Consider the following 19,830-nt stretch of genomic DNA (forward strand, 5'->3'; position numbering starts at 1 on the left):
AAAAACCAACTTATGAACAATCCCTGTCCACCCTAAATTTCCCAAGCACTCTATAGATGGCTCCTTAACCTCTCTGAACCTTAGTTTTCCCTATCTGTAAAAGTGCAGTAAAGATGCATCTCTCACAGGGCTATTGAATAAAAATTAGAGCGATGTCTGGGTGAGTGATCAGCATACCGTAATGCACTATAGAAGGAGAAGATAGTATGATTACATACCTTGGGGAGAAGCTATTTATTTTTCATATCTCACAGATGTCTGCCTCAGCTCATTGGCTATGGGATGTTCTCTCATTGGACAACCAGTGTGCATGCTCTCTGCTCTCAGATCATTCCCCTATTCTGCATTCTCAGACACTTCCTGCTAACACCGGAAGCCAGCCAGATATTAAGGGAAAAACAAACAAACAAAAGTCTCAGCTTAGCCACTAGTCACATTTAGGTCCTGCCATATTACCTTTCCAATCTTAGTGGGTTTTTTCCTCATGGATGAAACAAAGGTGTTATTTACGCTAATCTGACATCTAGAAATGTCCAGAGAATGAATAAAGTGGCATTTTCCATGTGCTTCGTGGATAGTAACAGAAGATATCGCTATTATTATTTCAAATCTAATATCACCTAACAACTCAGCCTTGTTTTTTGAGGAGGGATCCCTGGGATGATGTTTCTGGAGGCAGAGTACCAGAAGCTCCAGGATGATGATGTATGCTTTCCTGATTTTGGAAGCCAGTCAGGATCAAGCGATATTGTGCTTTTAGACAGATGCCTTGTGGCATTCAGGAAGGCTGTGAACTGCCATAAATAATTGGTGGCTTTTTACATTTGTAAGTCAAGATGTTCTTGGTCTCTGCAGATGGCCCGTAAATCTTCTGGATAGCCAAGCCTGTGCCACACAGCACCAACTCTATCCTTCTTCTTTTTGAAAAACATACTAAAGGTTTTGAAAAACATGCATATTTGGGATTCTTCGATATGCAGGTTCCAGCCACTTCTTGGTAGCTTTCTTCCCAGCCCTGGACTGCCATCCTCTCCCCACCCCAGCCAGGCACTTCACACCCCTGACTTGCTTAGTTCTCAAGAGAGAGAGGTGATGTCTTCCTCTGTTACATCCGGTAATCTACTTACTGTAATCCTATAACATCCTACATCTTGAAGAAAGATGAGTCCTGGAATGACAAATATATGTCATCTGATGACAGCTTTCGTGCCTAGGGACCAGTGTTTCTGTGGGCAGGGAGGGGAGGGCAACAGCATGCAGTTATCTTATTCCAGGTAAAGAAAGTGAGGCTCAAAGAAATTAACTGACTGACTAATATGTCTCTGTTAACGACAGACAATGACCACATTTCCTGGCTCTCTCAATGTATTCAACAACCAATGCTTGCTGAATGTCTGCTGTGTGTGAGTTCCAGGCCTTGGTATTATCTGCGAACATAGATAATCAGTGAAGATCTATGGCTCAACCTGCACGGAGGTTTATTTTTCCTGCAGCCATTGGTGTCAAAGTTGGAATTTCACAGAATACAGAGGTTATGATAGGAAAAATTTCCAATAGATTATCTACATTAATTCACTCATGCATTCACTTATGCATTCATTTCCATGCCTATTTACATAAAGAATAAATAGCCACTTTTAAAGATGGGGACCTTGTAAGAGTTATTTGAAAACAGCTTGAAAGAAATCGATGAAAACAAACAAATTAGCCCCTGTCTTGTGCCTTCCTTCCCCTCCAGCCTCCTTTTATGGCCTCTCTAGCACAGAGTTGAAAAGAACACAGAAGAAAATCTGAATTATAAGAGCAAACTCAAGAGCTGTGCACGATCGTAGCTTTGCAAAGCAACCTGCAAGATGAAACCTAGATGAACCAAACTGTTTTCACCTTACCTGAGGTTTCTGAATTGTTAGAATTGTCGAAAGAGAAGGAGTTTGCAGCTAGGATGATGGAGAACCGTGGCAGTTCCATGTCACCTGGGTAGAGGTATAAATAGCAGTGGATAGGAAAAACTATTATCCCCAAACCTGAGCACTGCAGGTAATTATACAATAACCACACCAACTGTGTGTGGTGATTGGTCTCTGTCTCCCATCCCTGGTTAATTGTCCTTCATAACCTCACTCCTAGTCACTTGTGTCAAGGCCAGAGCAACGTCAGAAACACTTGTCTGGTGGTTCTACGTGCCAGGCACTTTACATAGGCATAAGTCTTTTTAATGAAATTTCCCAAATCTTTAAAAAATATTTTTAGTGTAACTATTATTTTTAAATGACCACCTGCCATAGTCTATCAAGAGAACTAGTTTTTATCAAAGAGTAGACCCCCCTGCACTCAGAGGATGGATGGAGGTCGGGAATCAGGGCGCCTTCAGTGCTGATACTCAGTCTCCATCCTTTTTTTCTAACAGTTTCAGAACAGCACTAAGAGCAATGTTAAAAGACATCATATCCCCTTTAACAGATAAGGAAATAGACACGCAGAAGAGGCAGCTCATGATCCGCCTAGTAAGTGGCAGAGTAAAATTCAAATCCAGGTCTCGCTGACTTTCAAGCCTGTATATATGACTGCCAAGTTGAGATGTGTGTGTGCGTGTTTCACAAAAGTATGATAACATGATTAACAGCTGACATTTAAGCATAAAATTCGATTATGATAAAATTCCATATGAGTAGAATCTAGGTAGAATGGGGGAAATGGGAAGTAAATGGGAATTTGAGTTCTAGGACAGAGGTTGGCAAAAGTGACTCATGGCCCAAATCAAACCTGCTGCATATTCTTATAAATAAAAGTCAACTGGCATATAACCATGCCCATTTGTCTATGCATCATCTGTGACTGATCTCCTGCTGCAACAGCATTGTAGAGTAGGAATGACAGACACAGCTTGGAAAACCTAAAATAATATTTGGCCTTATACGTAAAAAGTTTAGTGACCTGTATTAAAGGAGAAAAATGAGGATGTAAAATTTCCAGCTACTAAAGAAGAACTTATTCATGTATGTTTGAGCAATTATGAGTATCAAATCACCGCTGTATGCATATCCAAGGATGCTTTTTTTTTTTTTTTTTGCTTTTTTGCTTTTTAGGGCCACACCCACAGCATATGGAAATTCCCAGCTAGGGGTTGAATCTGAGCTGCACCTTATGCCACAACCACAGCAACACAGGATCCCCGACTCACTGAGCAAAGCCAGGGGTAGAACCTGCATCCTCATGGATACTAGTCAGATCCTTTTCCGCTGTGCCACAATGGGAACTCCCTAAGGATGCATTTTTAAAAGCGATCGACAGTCTTATTTTTTAAACATCATGATTATAATACACTGAAAACTGAATTCTTTGCAACTATTTCAACTTTGATAAAATATTTCAAAAGTCAACTTAAAAAATGTGGAAAGGGGCATATAGATTTTAAAAATAGAGAATTAGGGGACCACTACTCTAGAAGACAGGATCAGGGATATGGCTTTCCATAGTCCAAGGGCATCCTATGATGGATTGAAGTTTGTTCTTTCTCATGGAGCAGACTGAGCCCCATGTAAGTACCCCACCTCTTAATAAGCCATTCTACAACCTCAAGGGGTAGCTGATGGCAATGGGGGACTCAAACAGGACAGTGTCAAAGAGTAGTTTCTGAAATGTCTGGACTTAGTCCTACAGATCAGACAACTCCTTCACTAGTCCCTACATCAGAAACTAGGAGGAAAAATACCCAACAGTGCCTTTGAGAAAGCAGAAGGCTGGGCATTTCAGAATTGATGGGAGCCTGTGCTGTGCTCCAGCTGTACTGACTATATGTTGTACCACACAAGTGGGAGTTGAAACCTGCCTGCAACCTTGATGTGTGTTATGGGTTGACTTGTGTCGTTTCAAAAAAGATGATAGTTGTAACTATCAGCACCTCAGAACGTGGCCTTATATGGAGATAGGGTCTTTACAGAGATAATCCAGGTACAGTGAGGTCATTAAAATGGGCCTTAATTCGAGATGACTGGTGTCCTTATAAAAGGGGGGAAAATCGGACATAGAGATAAGACAATGTAGAAAGACATAGGGAAAGACAGCCATCTACAAACCAAAGAGAGGCTTGGCGTAGATCTGTGCCCCACAGCCCTCAGGAGGACCCAGCCCTGCTGACACCTTGATTTCAGACTTGACCTTCCACACTGTGAGACAATACATTTCTGTCATTTAAGCCACCTACCTAGTCTGTGGTACTTTCTTACAGCAGCCTTAGCAAACTAATGCAGTGCACTCAAAAGCATAGATTCTTTTAATAGACTCTCCGAAGCCCAGTGATTTTTTATCTTTACGATAGCTGCATGACATGGTCCATCCGTACACAAGCTGTAATCAGAGTACATCTAAAGGAGAACTGGAGCCAGGAAAACTTTGATCTTGGACCCAAACTCTTTCCTTTCCCTTAGAGCAGTTCAGCATAGCGGTTAAGATCAAAACGCATTTGTGTAATCTAACATATGGCACAGATGATCCTGTCTACAAAACAGAAACATGTTTGATCATGGCCAAAGGGAGCAGACGTGTGGTTCCGGGGGGAGAGGGGAGTGGGGTGGACGGGCAGTTTGGGGTTTGGGGATGCAGACTGTTACATCTGGAATGGATAGGCAATGGGGCTCTACTGTACAGCACAAGGAATTTATGGGATTGAGTCCCTTCGCTGCACAACAGAAATTGAAGAAACATTATAAACCAACTATACTTTAATAAAAAATGTTAATTTTCAAAAATATAAACAAAATATTTTTTACAAAAACCTACCAAACCTCTGGAGCCAGAGCTTTTGGGGTTTAAATCCTACCCGCTGTGTGAGCTCGGGGACCGAATCTGAATGGTCTCACTTGTTAAATTAAAGAATAATCATGCCTGCCTTGTTAGGTTATTGTGAGAACCAAGTGAATTAACAACATGTAAAATGCTAAGCGTTCGGCCCATGGTGAGTACTCGACAATGAAATGTTCATTTGTTACGAAGGACTCAAGAGAACAACTTTTATCTAAGACCACCCCAGACCCGTGAATCACCTAGCGGGTACTACCCACATGCTGCTCTGGAATTCTGGAAGTTTTAGTTGTAAAATTCCATACAAATGTTTGCAGAGAGTTTTTGGAAAAAACTCTCTGACTGTCTTTTCTCTTGTTTCATCCCATCTTATTCTTGGAAAGGCTAATATTTGAGAAGAGCCGGCATGCCTCATTAATCCTTTAAAGAAAAAGTATCTGCTGTGGTACCAGTTGGCAGTTAGATTTCATCAGTCACTCAAGTTTATGGATTAACTCACTGATCTTTCTACCCTCTGAGCTAATTAGCCTTTGGACAAATACAGCCAGTCACAGAAGCCAAGCACAGCTGACCAAACACATTTTAAAGAGTAAATTCGGTAGGTAAATAACACCAAGCTTACTGATCTCTTGGTGATAGTGCTTTTCTGAGTCACTGGAATCTCGAAATCTGTCTTTCCCAGCTAGAGCTGGAAGTGAGGTGTATACAACCCTTCAAAGCATCAGGAGGGTATTCCCATCGTGTCGCAGCAGAAACGAGTCAGACTAGGAACCACGAGGTTGTGGGTTTGATCCCTGGCCTCGCTTAGTGGGTTAAGGATCCAGCATTGCCATGAGCTGTGGTGTGGGTTGCAGATGCGGCTCTGATCCCATGTTGCTGTGGCTGTGGCTGTGGCCATGGCCAGCAGCTGTGGCTCCAATTAGACCCCTAGCCTGGGGACCTCCATATGCCACAGGCGTGGCCCAAAAAAAAAAAAAAAAAAAAGCATCAGGAGAAAATGTGACTAATTAAACTAGCTGTCTCCTCGCTTCCCTTCCTAAACCCTCTCCCCCATTTAAAATGATTTCTTCTCTTATGTCCTTAAATAATTGGCCCAGTTTGACTTTAAATGGCTCAAGCATATCTTTCAGAACTCCTGTTTGACACATAAGGGAGATATTCCTAGATGTCCCGCTGAAATGTAATTTTTTGCAATTTTATTTAACTACTTCCTACCTGCCAAGACTTTCTCATACTTCCATAAAATACCTTAAGACATTCTTGCCTCATCTTGGCGCTAAGTACTTGTAGATAATTATCATAACCTCTTCGATAGCGTTTGGTGAAATTCAAAGATTTCAGACCTTTCATTCCTTGTTAAAGAAGGCTTCTGCAGCTAGTCCTTTTGAAGCTCCCTTCAGTTGAAATTATTCTCGCACTGTAAGATCATAGGGAGCCTCCTCCAACGAGTCTTCATAGTTGCAGGGAGAGCTGCTCTGTGGGGGCAGGGCCATCCCCTGGGCGGTGACAGCTGGAATGGTGTGCCCATCCTGGTGTCCAGCTCTGCTGGCCTCTCCCCTGATGTCTCTTCACAGGCAGCCTTACACTGTGCATCATGTTCTTCTCAGTGACTCCACTGCTTCTTCTGATCCCATGGGGCAGAGTTCTGGAGAAGGGATTCCACACGGAGGGACCGGCTCTGACCTTGAACCACCACATACATAGGTTGCTGGGTTCGGGTTTTTGTTCTTTCATTTTAGGAAATGGTTTAGCTTTTATTTCAGAAGAATAGTAAAAGTGTAGTCATTTTGCATTGTCACCAATATCCATTGATTCAACAAAACATTTATCAAGTGAAAACTAAGTGCCGAGCCCTGTGTTTGGTAAATAAGAAGGATCCGAAGAGAGCACAGTCTGGACTTTGCTCTCGGGGATCTTAGAAAACAGTGAAAAGCTTACACCATAGTAAACCATATTGAACAGTATTTTTTTTAAATTTCCCCAATACATTATTTTTTTTCTACTTACAGCATGGTGACCCAGTTAAACAGTATTATCTAGTTAATAACAGAATTATGAGCTTCAAGAGAACTAAGTTCTAGACCCCCATTCTAAAACTAGTATGTTTAGGAAAAACAGCTCATGGTGAAGAGCCCTGCATTCTACACATGCATGGACTTTCCCAAACCAAGTTATCATGTCTCATACCCAAGAGGAATCTGTCTAAATGAATTATGATAATATGAGTTTATTATACAGAATGAACTATATTTGACAGGGGAAAATGATCAAGAACTATTTCTCAGTGAACAAAGAAGGTAGAAGAGGAATTCCCATCGTGGCTCAGTGGTTAACAAATCTGACTAGGAACCATGAGGTTGCAGGTTCAATCCCTGGCCTTGCTCAGTGGGTTAAGGATCCAGCACTGCCGTGAGCTGTGGTGTAGGTTGCAGACGCGGCTCGGATCCCGCATTGCTGTGGCTCTGGCGTAGGCTGGTGGCAACAGCTCCGATTGGACCCCTAACCTGGGAACCTCCATATGCCACGGGAGTGGCCCAAGAAATGGTAAAAAGACAAAAAAAAAAAAAAAAAAAAAGGTAGGAGAACTGTGCATGCATATGATCCCTGCTATGTGTGTGTGGGAGGGAAGTGTGTGGATGTGTCTGTGTGTGTTTGCATGTATGTAAGGAAAGTCTGGAAAATGAGTAAGTCAGTGTCAAGAATGGGTAATGCTGAGAATGAGACTGGGGAACCCAGAAAAGGACTTTTATTTTTTTTCTTTTTTTTTTATTTATTTATTTATTTTTTGTCTTTTGTCTTTTTGGTTGTTGTTGTTGTTATTGTTGCTATTTCTTGAGCCGCTCCCGCGGCATATGGAGGTTCCCAGGCTAGGGGTTGAATCGGAGCTGTAGCCACCGGCCTACGCCAGAGCCACAGCAACGCGGGATCCGAGCCACGTCTGCAACCTACACCACAGCTCACGGCAACGCCGGATCGTTAACCCACTGAGCAAGGGCAGGGACCGAACCCGCAACCTCATGGTTCCTAGTCGGATTCGTTAACCACTGCGCCACGACGGGAACTCCGGGGACTTTTATTTTTAATACAATGCTCTTCCACACATATTTTCGCAGTATGCATTGACTCATATTTATTTTAATTTAATCAACAGAGTGAATTCTTTAAAATATAAATCTTGATAAAATATTAGTAAAAATCAAACATTTACAACATTATCAATAAAGGAATGTGTGTTTACTATTGAATTTAATTATGGGAGAAATAGAATTTGTTTTAGAAATATTTAAAGAAGTGATTCTTGTTCCTTGGTGTACTTTATGATCACTTACTGATTTTTTTTTTTTTTTTTTTTGAGAGATCCAGCCCCTGGACTACCTTAGCATTATAAACCAGAATTTCAAATGAGGCTTAATTGTGTTTAAAAATAACACGCACACACACCCCCACCACCACCAACTTCCTAAGGTGATTCTGATGTGCATCAAGTTAAAGCATAGAAATAGAGAAGAAAGGTGATAGATACCACCCATTGTGGCCATATACATACTAGGTTAGACTTCCTGGAAAAAGATAAAAATCCTAAATTGGATTAAAAAAACAATATACAAGGAATTCTCTGATGACCTACTATTTAAGGATTTGGCCTTGTCACTGCTGTCAGTTTGGTTTGATCCCTGGCTTGGGAACCTCTGCATGCCATGGGCATGGCCAAAAATAAAAAAATAAAAAAAAACAATATCCAATCATATTCTAATCACAAAATAACTACATAAGTAAATGGTAGGAAAAATTAAGGAAAAATATGGTACATAAGTGAGAGACAAAGAAAGTAGAAATAGTAATATGGACATCAAAGAAGAAATTAAGCCTAAAAGTATTAAATGGAACAAGGAATCATTTCATAGATAAAAATGTTCAAACAAGTAATAAAAATAAAATTGTCATGAATATTCACAGCATGTCAGTATCATCAAAAGAAAAACTTAATGAACAAAAACATAGCTATGCTAAAACATCATTGCATTATTACTGTATTATGTTTCAAAGCGAACAAATAGAATTATTTTAAAACATAATTAAATGTCAGCCAGTGGGTCCATGTTGAATTGATGCCTTACACTGAATGTATGCCTTCTTTTCAAGTATCCATACAGTTTTTTTAAAAAAAAAATGTGTCACTTACCTGGTCAAAGGTCCTTAATAAAATCCTGAAAGTAACAAGTTTCTAAGTGACCACTGAATCAAAAAAGAAGTAAAAGCTACTATTAGAGGCTATTTAGAAAGTAATGACAGTGAGAGCATAGCACGACAAAACTGAAAAGATACAGCCAAAGCTGTCCTCAACTGGTATATTTATAGCTCTAAAAATCTTCATTTTTATGGAAAGATTAAAAATTAAGGGTTTAACTGAAGTTAGACAATAACAACAGAAGAACAAAGAAGGGGCAAGGGGAAAGATATAATAAACAATAAACTAGAAGAAGAGAAATAATAGAAATAACAGTGAATTCAAGAACAACTTCTTTTAAATAAGTAATAACCCTGGACAATTTTACCAAAGAAAATACAGAGAAAACATGAAGAAACAATTTTATAATATGAGACGAAAATAGGCATTAGGTGACTAAAATATTATTAATGAATTTGATGTATGGTAATACGCTGTCATCCTGGATAAAGCTCATTTGGTGTGGCACACACAGACACACAGACAAAATAATTATAGGCCTCCTGTGAAGATGATATATTTGAAACAAAATATATAAATTGCTAGCAAAGCAAATTCTCTTACTTTGTTGGTTGAAATATATACTTGTACAATCTTCCTGAAAATGGCAATATGAAGAACTTACAACTTTCTATGATCCTTGAACTCTCTTATTCCAAAATTAAATAGTGTTTATCATAAGGAAAACAGAAATTTAGAAAGATAATCCTTGATAGGAGACGGAGTTTAGGAAGACCATCGTCACAGTAGTATGCTGTTGATTTTAATGTTTGTGGGGGGGGGCGGGACACAAAAATGGAATGATTTCGTCAAGAAAAAACATGTAATTATGAACTGAAATAATTCTGGAAGACAGCATCACAAGGTTAACATTTATTATTTGAGTGAAGGTATGACAAGTGATCTTTATCTACTTCCTTGTGTATCTTCCAAATATTCCTCAATAAGTTTGCAATTTTTTGTAATTAGACAATAAAATTGCTGCAGTAACAGGAGAATTTTTAATATAAAACAATTGAAAAATATTTAACAAGAGAAGCACATATAGAAACCATGTGTGCATGACATGTTAAGACTGAGGATGCCATAGACTCTAATGTTCACTGGGTAGTGTGTTTACTTTCCATTCCCCTGAGCGGGAATGAATTAGAGATGGAGGGAGAAGGTACTAGCTAGGAGGACATGCTTTTTCCAAAAACTAAGGTTTTTGGTATCCCTGTGCTTCCATCATGGGCCTTTTATCATTAATCCCGAAGAAATCAGCTGTTCCTTGACAGATATTTAAATCCCTACTAAAACTACCTCCTACTCACCAGGGAACACTTCCCTCCCTTTGTCTCTTTATCCTTTCTTTCTGTTATAGCTAAGCTTCTGGAGGCAGTCAGCACCCTCCCTTTACCAAAAGCACAAAGCTTGGCCAACACTCCCCCTAGTGGCAATTTAACAAATCTCCTAAAATGACTTGTCCAAGAGGCTTAAAACTGATGCCAGCCTGAGTTAACGGAGGTGCTTTTTAATGACACATAATTGCTGGCCTCCACATCCGAAATACGGCTCGGAATATATATACCTCTTCTAACAAGTAGCCAAGGTAATTAAAATATTCAAATTTGGGTCTATTGACCTAGATTATATATCTCCATATGATTTAGATAAGAGAGGCAATGTGAGAAGAAAGAAATTCTTATAAACTGAATTCGTCTTCATTTTCAAAAGGCATAGAAGCCAGAGGTGTTTGTATTCATTTTCTACAATGAACACTTGTGAGCACACCTGCTGCTACTTTTCTTCCTGCCAATACATGGGAGTATAAATGACAAACAAGCCAGTTGTGCTTGGGCATTGGTGTTTCATTATTCTCCATTCATATTTCTAAACATCCTCCATATTTTAGATTTCTCTCTCCAGTTTCTAGATAGCCAGCCCATTGGGAACAGCCTGTTTATTTCATCAACATGCTGTTTATCATGTTTTCCAGATGGTTAACGGATCTCCTAAATAAAACTGGCCCTAATTCTAATGGGTGTTTCTATTCTGGTCCGTTTGTAGAATAATTCGTTTCGTGGTCAAAGTTTCTTTTCATTATTTCTCTGGAGCCTTTAGCAATCCCTTTCACCACTTCTTTGTTCAAAACTGTCAAATGGCACATTAATTCAATTCACTGATGTTAATAGTACTTGCAGGAAAGAGAAGACTGTTCATATTAATATCAACACATTACCCTAATCATTTATCATTTACATGTAAAGTTTTAGAGAATAGATTTGTCATCATTATTGATTGAGAGAGAAAAGAGCCTTCTTCTTGGGGACTCACAGATTGGCGGTTTCCACTGCTGCCTCTGCTTCAGGAAGGAGTATTCTTATCGTATGAAACCGTTATTTGAGCAGCAGCGTTGGTGGACCAAGTTTTCAGGAGTCTCGCCTGAAAAACCTGTGGTCCTAATATTCAGTGCTATACAAAGGATGCCAAATATAAATAACCTTTGAGCTGACCCATTGATTCAGGTCTGATTTCTGATTCACAAATGGTTTCCAAGGTATATAGTCAGGGCGTATAAAAGTGACCTTAAAACTCATGTTGGCAGAATGCCATTATGGCCTGGCTTCTGCAATAATGAACAGCTGAAAGTAGGCAAGATAATGTAAGATTTGAATGGGGTTGCATTCTGAAAGGAAGGCAGCTAGAGGTCCTAAGAATTAATGGAGGAGCTGCAGAAAAAATATGGCTCTATTACAGCAAGCACTTTCCTCTTTTCCTTTCTATTGCTTGACTGAGATGATTGGGCAGAGTTTAAAAATAAATGAACTGTATTCATTTTTCCTTCAGAGCCTTTCTTTGAAGGCATTCTGCAAGGAAAAAAATGAAACACTAACACAGGCAGTATGGGAGGATCAAGACATGAAAATGCAAGCGTTCTATCCAGTAGTGTATATCTAATAGCCCGGCACTCCTCATGTAGGGAGATATGCCTGGTTCCAATTAAGGTCATATCAGACAGGCAAATGTGATGCTCCAAAGTGATGTTAATGATCTCCTAGGTAATGCAGAGGAAATGATGTTTTGAATGGGTTTCAGTAGCATTTGGACCTTTCCACTGTCATCATTACAAGGCAACCTATAGTAATTGGGACTATGTTTTTATAACAACTCGATTCCAATTTTCTGTACTAACTTGAGACAGGAGTCTTTTGAAGGCTTATTACTTATGTTGATCATTGCTTTCCACATTTTATTTTAGCCGCAGAACTCTTATTGTAGACAGAGTGGACACCTACTCATAAAGCCCAGGAAAGTACATCTCTGTGATGGAGATAAGGTTGGACATCTCAGAGGTCCCCCACCCTAAGCTTTTTTCCCAGTGCCTCTCCCCATAGCTAAGTTTGAAATTAGTCTTCTGGGAGAAAGAACAAGGTTTCTTCTTTATTACTTGGGGGGGGGTATATGCCTTTAAATATTCATTCATTCTTTGATAGGACAAATATTTTTTTTCAGTGCCCATTGCCAGGCCCTCTTCTAGGAACTGGGGATACTTCAGTGAATGGGAGGGGCCAAGAGATGTGCTCAGAGAGACAGCAAGAGAGACAGCCAGGCCAGGGGGAGTGGTTGGTGCTATAAGGAAAGTAAAGAATGATGGAAGAAGGGAAGGGGCTAACATAGGAAGGACCATTGGGTAAGGAGCTAGAATGAGTGGCTGAGAAAGAGTGGCCACACGCAGATCTTGGGAGTGTGTCAGGCAGAGAAATCTCCTGAAAGTCCTGAGGCAGGGGTATTCAAGGCATGTCTGGCAGGCAGGCAGCTGGAGCCCAGCAAGAATGGGGCGGGGAGGCAGGGGGGAGGCTGTGACACGCAGAGAGGTCAAGGGTAAGGAAGCCCACTGATGGAGCATCTTGTAGGCCATGATGGAAATTCTGTATTTCTCATTTTATTTTAAATGTACTTTTAATCTTGATTTAAAGATTTATTATTAAACCACATACGATTAAGCTTTTAATATTTTTATTTCATCAATGTCCAAAATGGCTTTGAGGTCACTCATACATATGATGCCTAAACCCAGACCCATTCAAATAAAAGCTCAAGACCATTTAGAGGGAGAATGAAGTAATAACAGGTAGTGTGGGATTGAGAATTAAAAATGTTGTTCTGACTGGCTCACAGACACAGAGAACAGACTTGTGGTTGCCAAGGGGGAAGGGAGAGAGAGTGGGATGGACAGGGAGTTTGGGGTTGATAGATGTAAACTATTACATTTAGAATGGATAAGCAATGAGGTCCTACCGTATAGCATAGGGAACTATACCTGTCTCTTGAGATAGACTATGATGGAAGATAACATAAGAAAGGGAATAAACACACACACACGTATGACTGGATCTCTTTGCTATACAGCAGAAATTGGCACAACATTGTAAATCAACTATGATTAAAAAAAAAAAACACACAAAACATAGTTCTGTGTTTTCTCAAAGCCAGGGTAAAAAAAAGAAAAATGATGGCTTGTGTAATTCTAATTAGTTAAAAGGGAAGGCGATCCATTCTTAAGGGAAAAAACTTCCAAAATAAATTTACAACATAATGTATTCCATTGGATCTTATACAAGAAACATCAATAATTCTCTTTATGAATATTGAACACCTAATATATGCAAACTATTGACACTCTAGGGAATACAAACCATAATCAGACATAAATTCTGCCTTCCATGAGCTTGCAGTTTACTAAGGTGTATAACAAACATACACAAATAACTACCCTACAAAGTTAGAGATATAAGATTAGTTTCCAAGTCTCCAGAAATGGGCTTTCATGGAATTTTGCATCAACCACAGGTGTAGCATTAAAGCATGACTCTGCAGGAATTTCATGGTTTGAGATAAGAGTAACTAGCCAGGTGGATAGCTTTTCCAGAAGCGAAGGACTTCACACATGGTACCCAGGGGCAGGGCAGCAGGGTGGGTTCTGTAGGCTTGCTTTCTCTGCCCTTGCTCCTCTCACAAGAGCTGGTCCTCGCTCAGTTTAAAGGGGACTCTTTGTCAGAGCCTGGGATGCAGACGTTCCATTGCTAATTGAAAAGACTCCTATACTTGGGATATCAGATGGGTAGGTGAAAAATTGACATGGTTCTGAAAATTGAGTAGTGTTTTTGTTCTTTAATAGGAAAAAGGATATATTTTGACAGTACGTGTTTTGTAAAGAACTATTCAAGTTTATGGGTGAAAATAGAAAATGCAGGAAAAACGAAAGGAAAAACATATAATTCATCTATTCAGATAGAAACGCTTTTAATCTATGTTCTCTCAGGTGTTTTTCTGTTTGTGGATGGGGAGATCGCACCGTCTAAACCATTCTGTGGTCCCCTTATCTCTTTAAACGTGGAGACAGACATCCTGGTCATGATGTCATTAGTAATTGCTACATGGCTCTCCGGTGTATAGATGTATCGTTATTTATTTAGCCAATCTTCTGGGGTTGACACATAGGTTGTTCCAATGTTAGAATCAATACTGGGATGAGTCTTCAAAATACGCCTTTTCATGCTTTTCCAATTTGTAATATTTTTCCAGAAGTGGAGGGAACCATGATTTGGCATAACCATCCCAGTTCTGAGTTACACACATACCCAAAGCTTTTCCTCTAATTGCAGGTGATACTGAGCTATCCTTTATGCAGAAGGAGAGGGGTGCTTCAAAGCACCAGATGAGTTCCTGAATTTTTGATTCTCACTTGTTTTTCTTTCTTCCCACTCCAACCCAGTTAAATCCCATAAGTCAGTAACCCAAGCCAGAGCATGGATGGCATTGTCAGCTCCTTCTGTTTTTTCAACACCTACCACTTCTAATTATTCACCATGTTCCTTTAGTTCTGCCTCCTAAAAAATGTCCTGAATCTGTACACTGCCTTCCTCCCACTTAGTTTTTCTGGCCCTAATCACTGACTCTGGATCCCTATAGACTTTCCTAAATGTTCTCCTCTTCTCGGGTTTGGCTCACCCTCTAATCCATCTTTCATATTTCATTTTAATGTAAATCCTGTGATGCCTTGCTCTGCCTCAAAGTTTGTGGTGCAGCCGCGTTGCTGTCTAAATAAAATTCTAACCCCACAGCGTGGCATTACAGGCCTCTGTTTCTGGACTAAGTTACCCAGGATGAGTCCTGAGAATCTGTATGTTTTAAACCTCCCCTGTAATTTCAGTGCAAGCAGCTTGGCCCCTCATGAGTCATAGTAGGATAGGCACATAGGAACAGTGGTCGCCCGGGAACCCTCTCTAGAGCAGGGGGGGCCAGCTATAGCAGAAAACTTCCCTTAGCCACAGCTTAAAATTATCCAGCACAATGTGATTATTTTAGGAAAAATTTCAAAAGCATGCTGCCAAAGAGCAGCATGTTTGCAAGTATAGATTAGAAAATCTTTTCCATTTAGGATGCCTAATTTAATTAAGTAGCACAGTCTTTAAGCTATGAAAGCTTTTTTTTGGCTGAGTCAGGATTTTCTCTTCTCAGCCAATAGAAAACAGTAGTCTAGAGACTACTGTGTGCGTGGCTGTGTCAAAGTTCAGAGTGTCCACTCTAAATGTAATAGTTTGCATCCATTAACCCCAAACTCCCTGTCCATCCCACTTCCTTTCCACTCCCCGTTGGCAAAAGTCTGCTCTCTGTGTCTGTGAATCTGTTTCTATTCCATAGATATGTTCCGTTGTACCATATTTTAGTTTTCATGTGTAAGTGGTGTCATATGGTATTTGTCTTTCTGACTTCACTTAGTATGTGAATCTCTAGTTGCATCCATGTTGCTGAAAATGGCATTATTTTGTTCTTTTCATGGCTAAATAGTATTCCATTGTATATATGTACCTCATCTTCTTAATCTTTTCATCTGTTGATGGACATTTAGGTTATTTCCATGTCTTAGCTATTATGACTAGTGCTGCAGTGAACATAGGGGTTTATGTATCTTCTGAGGATAGAACATGATGAATTATGAGAAAAAGAATGTGTACAGCAGAAATTGACACAACACTGTAAATCAGCTAAACTTTAACTTAAAACAAAAGTTCAGAGTATCAAGTATTGTTCTGTTGGGCAGAGGGGCAAGAGGGTATTTTGTTTAAATCATATTAAAGGACCACGTGAAACTTTTTTTTAAATTGAAGACATTTAAAATTTTTCATCCTTAGAAAAATACTTTAAAGCCACTGGAGTATTTGTATTTTTTTATAGAAAATGGTATTCATAAATATCATCAAACTGAAAAAAAAAGAAAAATATTTTGGAATGGCTGCGTGTTTTCTTGGAAGTAATGTTGAAGTTTTTTCTTTTTTAAAAAAATAGGTCAATTTGTGAGACTAAAGAAGATATTGTAATAATAGAGGTTTATTTCATCTCCTCTCTTGCTAAGTCTCAAGGAGTTTGGTGGACTAACACCCCCTAATTTTCATGCCAGGTAATGTGAACACCCTATATTGTCATTAATATCATCAGTAATACTCTTAGAAAATACAGAGTTGGGTTGTAAAACAATTTTGATTAGTTTTTCTTTCTGTCTCCACGAAAGTTGAATTTCTGGAAAGCCAGAATCTCTGTCTTGTTTCCACTGGGTCCCCAGTCCCTGGTTCATGGTGGACACGGGTAAATATTTGCTGAATTAATAATGTTTGCATGCCAAAGAGTGAAGATTTTTGTGTAGCATCTTCCTCTGTAGGGATATAAAATGAGAGAGAAATTTGATCCTCAACCTGAAAGAAGCTTATTTCTTCTGTCAGGTAGTAGAGATTACCTATTTTTCTAGCACACCTGATTTGTCAAATTATACTCGTGCATGTACATTGCAGTATGATTCTCAATAGAAAATCTGTTTTGTCTTCTTTCATATCTATCCTCTCTCCTCCACTTGATACACGTCATCAATACATATATTCCGAAGTCGTCATTAATGTATATGTCACATATATATGTGTGTGGAAGGGGCGACTTCCTCACAGCACACTTAATTATCTCCAAGTATATTGAGAGATTAAAAAATAGTTTTCACAGCTGTAGGTAAGAAGCTGCAAGGGACCCTGGACTAGATGATCTACATCAGTGTTACTCAAAATGCTGGTCCAGGAGTTCTAGTTGTGGCTCAGTGGAAACAAATCTGAGTAGCATCCGTGAGGATGCAGATTCAATCCCTGCCTCACTCAGTGGGTTAAGGATCCGGTGTTGCCGTGAGCTGCAGTGTAGGTCACAGACACCGCTCGGTTCTGGTGTTGCTGTGGCTGTGGTGCAAGCTAGCGGCTCAACTCTGATTCAACCCCTAGCCTAGGAACCTTCATATGCCATAGGAGTAGCTAAAATGGCAATAAAACAATTAAAAAACAAAAAGTGCTGATCCATGAGCTCTTTGTAACTGATCTGCAACAGAATGTAAGTCAACTATGCCATTAAGCACACAGTTTAGTTCATTTCATATCTTTTTCCTGGTATGTCTTTCTCAAGGAAGGAAGCAGCACTTTAACTTGCATCCTCATGCAAGCTCTCTATTCTTTGTGGTCGGATCTCAAGTGGCTCATAGATTAGTCTTGCTCTATAACCACATTGTGAACAGCACTGATCTTCATCAAAGTCTTGTCTACTTCAAAGAATAGCCAAACTACCTTTTAAAAGTATCATTTTCAGCTTGTTAAATGGTTTATTCCTCTAATAATTAGTTATGTGATGATAATTCATATAAATAACATAATTAATTATGTAGATGGATGGATAATGTTATGTCAAGTAGTAACAATATCATGGGAAAAAATTAAATAAAGCTAAAGGGATAGAGAAGGGTAGGGGCTACTTTTTTGTTTGGAGTGCTCATGGGTGGTTTCTCGGTGGAGGTAACCCTGGAACTGTGGAAAGAAAGCTATGCAGTTATAGCTGGGGAAGAGTATTCTGGGAAGAGAGAAGATTAGACTCAGGGAGTTTGAGATGGGAGCAAGCTTGGTGTACTAAAAAAATATCAGGGCAGGAGTTCCCATCGTGGTGCAGCAGAAACAAATCCGACTAGGAACCATCAGGTTGTGGGTTTGATCCTGGCCTCGCTCAATGGGTTAAGGATCTGGCATTACTGTGAGTTGTAGTGTAGGTCTCTGATGAGGCTCAGATCCTACATTGCTGTGGCTGTGGCATAGGCCAACAGCTGTAGCTCAGACTGGACCCCTAGCCTAGGAACTTCCATATGCTGCAGGTGCAGACCCCCCCAAAAAAAAGCAATTATAAATAAATAAGTATTAAAAATCATTGCAATTCTCCCTTAAAATTAAAAAAAAAAAAAAAATCAAGGCAGTCAGTGTGCCTAGAGGGCAGTGAACAAAGAGGAGGATGGTAGCAGACAAGGTCAGAGAGCTAGCCAGGGGGCACATTTTGCAAGGCCTGTAGTCCATGGTCAGGACCTTGTCTTTTGTTTTGAGTGAGACATGGAACCCTTGGAGGGTTGAGAGCGTGGGAGAGACATGATATGACAGGTTTTAAAGGATTGCGGGGATGGCAGAGGAGTAAGGTGAAAGGAGGCAGATGAGGAAGGCTATTGTTGCAGATCAGGCAAGAGATGGGTGATGGCTTAGACTAAGGAGGAAGGGTTGGAGATGACAAAGCACCATCACATTCTGAATTTGTTTTAAAGGTACAGTCAATAGGATATGCTGACTAGATGGGATAGATTGGGCGTGGGGTAAGAGAGAATGAATGAAATCAAGGATGACTCTGGGTTTTGATGGCACCATTTATGGAAATGAGGAACACTGAGAAAGAACAGATTGGAGTGAGGAGAGAGGAGGAAAGAGTTGAGTTTGCACTTGTTGGATATGTGATACCTGAAAGACATCCAAGTGCAGATGTGGAGAAAGCAGTATAATAGATACATCTGACTCTAAGGAAGAGGGTGTGACTGGAGATATAATTTGGGAGTTGTTCCAAACACAGCTCAGATCATCTAGGAAGCAGGTGAAGACAGAGGTCAAGGACCAAACCCAGGGCACACTCAATAGTTAGAGATCTGAAAAACGAGGACAAACTCTGCAAAGGATACTGAGAAGGAGATGGGAAGTAAACAAACAACAGCAACAACGAAATCTGGTATTACGAATGCCAGAAGGAAGACTCTTTTAGGAAGGGACAGTAATCATCTGCTTCAGACACTATTGTGGAATGAAGATTATAAATTTTCTACAAGAATGGCCTTATGGAGGTCATTGATGCTCATAATTAAAGCAGTTTCAGCTCTAATTCACTGCCTGATTGAGAAGTTCTCTTGTGATTGGTTTTAGTTTTTTAGTGAAATGAGAATCAGCTATCTGGTGAAGACAGAGAAGGAAGGGGTGGGGCATTGAGGTTTGCAAATAGAGGAGAAACTATGAAGGGCGAATCAACTGGGGAAGTACAGCAGAGTTGCCAACAGAACTAAGAACTCACTCATTGGTTGAGGTCATAGATTTAAAATGACAGCAGACAGCACCATTGTATGCTTTCCTTCGGTCACTCAATTTTGCCGGTGGTAGAGATGGAGGACAGGATTTAAGGAAGATCAATGTTTTTGCTAGGCACATATGATGGAGGGGAAAAGTGCTGGGTATTTGGGAGCAAATGTAAGGGAGTGATTTAATTATAATGGGATAGAAATTAAGTCAAGATGAAAGCGAAAACATGAATGGGGAAGGAACTATTGGCAATGTCAAAAGTCATGGTAAGTTCTGGAGTTCCCATCGTGGCTTAGTGGTTAACGAACCCCATGAGGACTCAGGTTTGATCCCTGACCTCGCTCAGTGGGGTAAGGATCCCGA

The 19,830-nt window shown here is 40.0% G+C and overlaps 1 protein-coding gene and 1 long non-coding RNA gene across 9 annotated transcripts in view; one reads left to right on the top strand and one right to left on the bottom strand.

Annotated features, from left to right (window-relative positions):
* ELMO1 (engulfment and cell motility 1) overlaps positions 1-19,830 on the top strand; it is a 555,188-nt gene that overhangs the window by 421,323 nt on the left and 114,035 nt on the right. The window lies entirely within an intron of this gene.
* On the bottom strand, positions 1,956-9,365 carry LOC146395018 (uncharacterized). Its single transcript, XR_014834257.1, has 2 exons — positions 7,815-9,365; positions 1,956-7,121 (listed from the first exon to the last, which is right to left on the bottom strand). It is a non-coding gene; the product is annotated as an uncharacterized LOC146395018 (long non-coding RNA).

Source organism: Sus scrofa, chromosome 18 (genome assembly GCF_054392235.1).
Source record: "Sus scrofa isolate SSC_HxYL_T2T_F1_AM1 chromosome 18, Sscrofa_HxYL_maternal_Yorkshire_Landrace_v2.0, whole genome shotgun sequence".
Classification (NCBI taxonomy): domain Eukaryota; kingdom Metazoa; phylum Chordata; class Mammalia; order Artiodactyla; family Suidae; genus Sus; species Sus scrofa.